This window comes from Salmo salar, chromosome ssa12 (genome assembly GCF_905237065.1).
Source record: "Salmo salar chromosome ssa12, Ssal_v3.1, whole genome shotgun sequence".
Classification (NCBI taxonomy): Eukaryota; Metazoa; Chordata; class Actinopteri; order Salmoniformes; family Salmonidae; genus Salmo; species Salmo salar.
In genome coordinates, this window is record NC_059453.1 from 78,540,636 (window position 1) to 78,546,635 (window position 6,000).

Sequence of the window (6,000 nt, forward strand, 5' to 3'; positions counted from 1 at the left end):
TGAATGGCACATTGCATTTGCTGAAACTACACAGGGCACCAGTTTATTAACCGTGAGACATTTTGCCTCGTCTCTTTTGCCTGAATAGACAGCTCCATTGTTCATTGTTGGCATTTTGTAGATACACACACACTTATATATATATATATATATATATGAATAGGTGTAGCCAAGAGCTGCAGTTCTGCCGAACCTGAAACAGAACAGTGACCTCTTGTGGAGCCAAATGTGAAAAGGGATTGCATGATGTCACCCCTCCCTGACCTCTTAGCGAGTTGCAACAGAAAAACGTATTTACATAAAAAAAAATACTTCTTCGAAACGACAAAGGCTATTAACAATTTAGTCAGCTGTATATACATTATCAGTCAAAAGTTTGGACACACCTACTACTTCAAGGGTTTTTCTTAATTTTTACTATTTTCTACGTTGTAGAATAATAGTGGAGACATCAAAACTATTAAATAACACATATGGAATCATGTTGTAACCAAAAAAAGTGTTCAACCAAAATATATTTCATATTTGAGATTCTTCAAGTCTTGTCATTCTCTCAACAAGGTTAAATGAGGTAATCACCTGGAATACATTTCAATTAACAGGTGTGCCTTGTTCATAGCAAAATAGTGTAATTTATTTCCTTCTTAATGTATTTCAGCCAATCAGTTGTGTTGTGACAAGGTAGGGGTGGTATACAGAAGAAAGCCCTATTTGGTAAAAGACCAAGTCCATATTATTGCAAGAACAGCTCAAATTAGCAAAGAGAAACCACAATCCATCATTACTTAGACATGAAAGTCAGTCAATGCGGAACAGTTCAAGAACTTTTAAAGTTTCTTCAAGTGCATTCGCAAAAACCATCAAGCACTATGATGAAACTGGCTCCTATGAGGACCGCCACAGGAAAGGAAGACCCAGCGTTACCTCTGCTGCAGAGGATAATTTCATTAGAGTTAACTGCACCTCAGATTGCAGCCCAAATAAATGCTTCACAGAGTTCAAGTAACAGACACGTCTCAACATTAACTGTTCAGGGGAGAGTGCGTGAATCAGGCCTTCACGGTCTAATTGCTGCAAAGAAACGACTACTTTTTTTATTTAACTAGGTAAGTCAACTAAGAACAAATTCTTATTTACTGCAGCGATGTGCCATCCCATCTGGTTTGGGCTTAGTGGGACTATCATTTGTTTTTCAACAGGACAATGACCCAACACACCTACAGGCTATGTAAGGGCTATTTGACCAAGAGGAGAGGGATGGAGTGCTGCATCAGATGACCTGGCCCCCACAATCACCTGACCTCAACCCAATTGAGATGGTTTGGGATGAGTTGGACCACAGACTGAAGGGAAAGCAGCCAACAAGTGCTCAGCATATGTGGGAACTCCTTCAAGACTGTTGGAAAAGCATTCCAGGTGAAGCTGGTTGAGAGAATGCCAAGAGTGTGCACAGCTGTCATCAAGGCAAAAGGTGGCTACTTTGAAGAATCTAAAATCTAAAATATATTTTGATTTGTTTACTACCTGATTCCATATGTCTCATTTTGTGGTTTTGATGTCTTCACTGTTATTCTACAATGTAGAAAATAGTAAAAATAAATTAAAACCCTTGAATGAGTAGGTGTGTCCAATCTTTTGACTGGGACTGTATATAAACTCAGCAAAAAAAGAAACGTCCCTTTTTACGACCCTGTCTTTCAAAGATAACTCGTAAAAATCAAAATAACTTCACAGATCTTCATTGTAAAGGGTTTAAACACTGTTTCCCATGCTTGTTCAATTAACCATAAACAATTAATGAACATGCACCTGTGGAACGGTCGTTAAGACACTAACAGCTTACAGACGGTAGGCAATTAAGGTCACAGTTATGAAAACTTAGGACACTAAAAGATGCCTTTCTACTGACTCTGAAAAACACCAAAAGAAAGATACCCAGGGTCCCTGCTCATCTGCGTGAACGTGCCTTAGGCATGCTGCAAGGAGGCATGAGGACTGCAGATGTGGCCAGGGCAATACATTTTAATGTCCGTACTGAGACGCCTAAGACACCGCTACACAGACAGCTGATCATCCTCGCAGTGGCAGACCACGTAACAACACCTGCACAGGATCAGTACATCCGAACATCACACCTGCGGGACAGGTACAGGATGGCAACAACAACTGCCCGAGGAACGCACAATCTCTCCATCAGTGCTCAGACTGTCCACAATAGGCTGAGAGAGGCTGGACTGAGGGCTTGTAGGCCTGTTGTAAGGCAGGTCTTCACCAGACATCACCGGCAACAATGTCGCCTATGGGCACAAACCCACCATCGCTGGGACCAGACAGGACTGGCAAAAAGTGCTCTTCACTGACGAGTCGCGGTGTTGTCTAACCATGGGTGATGGTCGTATTCGCGCTTATCGTCAAAGGAATGAGCGTTACACCGAGGCCTGTACTCTGGAGCGGGATCGATTTAGAGGTGGAGGGTCCGTCATGGTCTGGGGCTGTGTGTCACAGCATCATCGGACTGAGCTTGTTGTCATTGCAGACAACTTCAACGCTGTGCGTTACAGGGAAGACATCCTCCTCACTCATGCGGTACCTTTCCTGCAGGCTCATCATGACATGACCCTCCAGCATGACAATGCCACCAGCCATACTGCTCGTTCTGTGCGTGATTTCCTGCAAGACAGGAATGTTGTGTTCTGCCATGGCCAGTGAAGAGCCTGGATCTCAATCCCATTGAGCAAGTCTGGGACCTGTTGGATCGGAGGGTGAGGGCTTGGGCCATTCCCCCCCATAAATGTCCGGGAACTTGCAGATGCCTTAGTGGAAGAGTGGGGTAACATCTCACAGCAAGAACTGGCAAATCTGGTGCAGTCCACGAGGAGGAGATGCACTGCAGTACTTAATGCAGCTGGTGGCCACACCAGATACTGATTGTTAGTTTTGATTTTGACCCCCCCCTTTGTTCAGAGACACATTATTCAATTTATGTTAGTCACATGTCTATGGAACTTGTTCACTAGCCACACTAGGCCAAGCTAATTAGTTCAACTGTAAGTCGCTCTGGATAACAGCGTCTGCTAAATGACGTAAATGTAATGGTAACGTTAGCAGTAAGCTAACTGAAATCTTACTAGGCTAGTTATGAGAATCATTTAATTTGCTGAAAAATCTTTTCATAAGTACCGCTGGCGATATGAGAAAAATACTCACCAAAAGTCTCACTTGTAATTAGACTGGGCTATACCTACTAGTCGACCAACAACATGTTAATTGGATTTGAACTAGCCTAGACAACCGATCGTGCAGATCTAGCGCCCATGCACTATGCTATGGGCTGTCTGGGCTAGATTTCACATGCACACTAATAATTCGATATTAAACTGTTGATGACTGTAGGCCGAGTATGGAAATAGTTATGTATACACCGTAATCTGCTTATCTTAATCGGCCTAAAGTCAAAATCGAAGGAAGCATACGTTGCTTAGAAAACCAGGTGTTTTAATCGATCTTTCGAATTATTAGGACATATAAACCGTTTATTGGTGTATTTGATCTGCGCATGTGCTCGCCCCCGAAGCGCAAGCCTTCCTCTTTAAAGAGAGACGACTCGTTTTCATGCAAAAATTTTTCATTGATAAATACTGCACCAAACATGTTAGTTCGATATAAAATTGCGCGACTAAGATCTCCTCGGCAAAAACGTAAAAATCAATGTATTATTTATTAGAGTTATCATTGATTAATTCAGACTTTTTTGGAACGTGTATACTGGCTACTGCGTCTTAAATGGACAAGCAGCACTATTGCCGGTATTTTCATGCGAGCACTCTCGCTCGGTTCGCCAGCCGAAAATGAAGCATGCTGAAGCCTTTAACCCTACAACTCAGTTACTGATGCCAATATCACGTTGAACATGATGAAATGACTAATTGAATATTTAAAAGTCTGTATTAAATCTCTATCAAATTGTTTTTGTCAAGTACAGTTTATAGCAGGTATAAAAGGTGCAGTAAAATGCTTATATTTACATTTACATTTAAGTCATTTAGCAGACGCTCTTATCCAGAGCGACTTACAAGTGTGTGTGTGTGTTCAGTGTGTGTGTGTGTCCAGTGTGTGTGTGTGTCCAGTGTGTGTGTGTGTCCAGTGTGTGTCCAGTGTGTGTGTGTGTGTCCAGTGTGTGTGTGTGTGTGTCCAGTGTGTGTGTGTGTGTGTGTCCAGTGTGTGTGTGTGTGTATATGCTTATATGCTATGTCAAGTATGACTTTCAAATATAAAGTGTCTTGGTAGGGCAGTTGAACAAATAGTAGGGTGAATTCGGTTTAAGTTGGCCACTTTTTGCATTTCCAGCTTCTGTAACCTCTCAATCTATGCAACATATTAGCCCAACACAAGATACATTTCTGAAATCCTTAACATGTTTCCTAATCATAAAATGACACATGTGTACACTGAGTCAAACCCATATTTTCAGTTCACATTTGGCAGACTGGGACAGCAGGTTAGAGAAACTGGGACACCATTATAATACACTACCAGTCAAAAGTTTTAGAACACCTACTCATTCAAGGGTTTTTCTTTATTTGTAATATTTTCTACATTGTAGAATAACAAATGATAGTCCCACTAAGCCCAAACCAGATGGGATGGTGTATCGCTGCAGAATGCTGTAGTAACCATGCTGGTTAAATGTGCCTGGAATTCTAAATAAATCACAGACAGTGTCACCAGCAAAGCATCCCCAAACCATAACACCTCCTCCTCCATTCTTTACGGTGGGAAATACACGTGCGGAGATCATCCGTTCACCCACACCGCGTCTCACAAAGACACGGCGATTGGAACCTAAAATCTCCAATTTAGACTCCAGACCAAAGAACAGATTTCCACCGGTCTAATGTCCATTGCTCGTGTTTCTTGGCCCAAGCAAGTCTCTTCTTCTTATTGGTGTCCTTTAGTAGTGGTTTCTTTGCAGCAAATTGACCATGAAGGCCTGATTCACAGTCTTCTCTGAACAGTTGATGTTGAGATGTGTCTGTTATTTGAACTCTGTGAAGCATTTATTTGGAATGCAATTTCTGAGGCTGGTAACTGTAATGAAATTATCCTCTGCAGCAAAGGTAACTCTGAGTCTTCCATTCCTGTGACGGTCCTCATGAGAGCCAGTTTCATCGTAGCGCTTGATGGTTTTTGCGACTGCACTTGAAGAAACTTTAAAAGTTTTTGAAATTTTTCATAGTGACTGACCTTCATGTCTTAAAGTAATGATGGACTGTTGTTTCTCTTTGCTTATTTGAGTTGTTATTGACATAATATGGACTTGGTCTTTTACCAAATAGGGCTATCTTCTGTATACCCCCCCAACCTTGTCACAACACAACTGATTGGCTCAAACGCATTAAGAAGGAAAGAAATTCCACAAATTAACTTTTAAGAAGGCACACCTGGTAATTTAAATGTATTCCAGGTGACTACCTCATGAAGCTGGTTGAGAGAATGCCAGCAGTGTGCAAAGGGAGGCTATTTGAAGAATCTCAAATATAAAATATATTTTGATTTGTTGCACACATATTTCTGGTTACTACATGATTCCATCTGTGTTATTTCATAGTTTTGATGTCTTCACTATTATTCTACAATGTAGAAAATAGTAAAAATAAAGAAAAACCCTTGAATGAGTAGGTGTTCTAAAACATTTGACCGGTAGTGTAGTTCTAATTGTACCCTAATGACAATTACATTTTGTGTGTTAAGGAAACAGTGAGGATTTCAGACATGTATAATGTGTTGGGCTAATATTTTGGATAGATGTCTGAAGAAGTTACAGAAGTCAGCAATGAAAAAAGTGTCCCACTTTTTCTGAATTCACTCAAATATCAGTACTAATAACAGTACTACAAGAAAAAAAATGACAGGATATAGTACTTCAAGAACCAGAGCCTTGCCTAACCAACGTACAGGGGGATCTCTTACCTCCATTGGAAAAGCCTATAACACTATCCC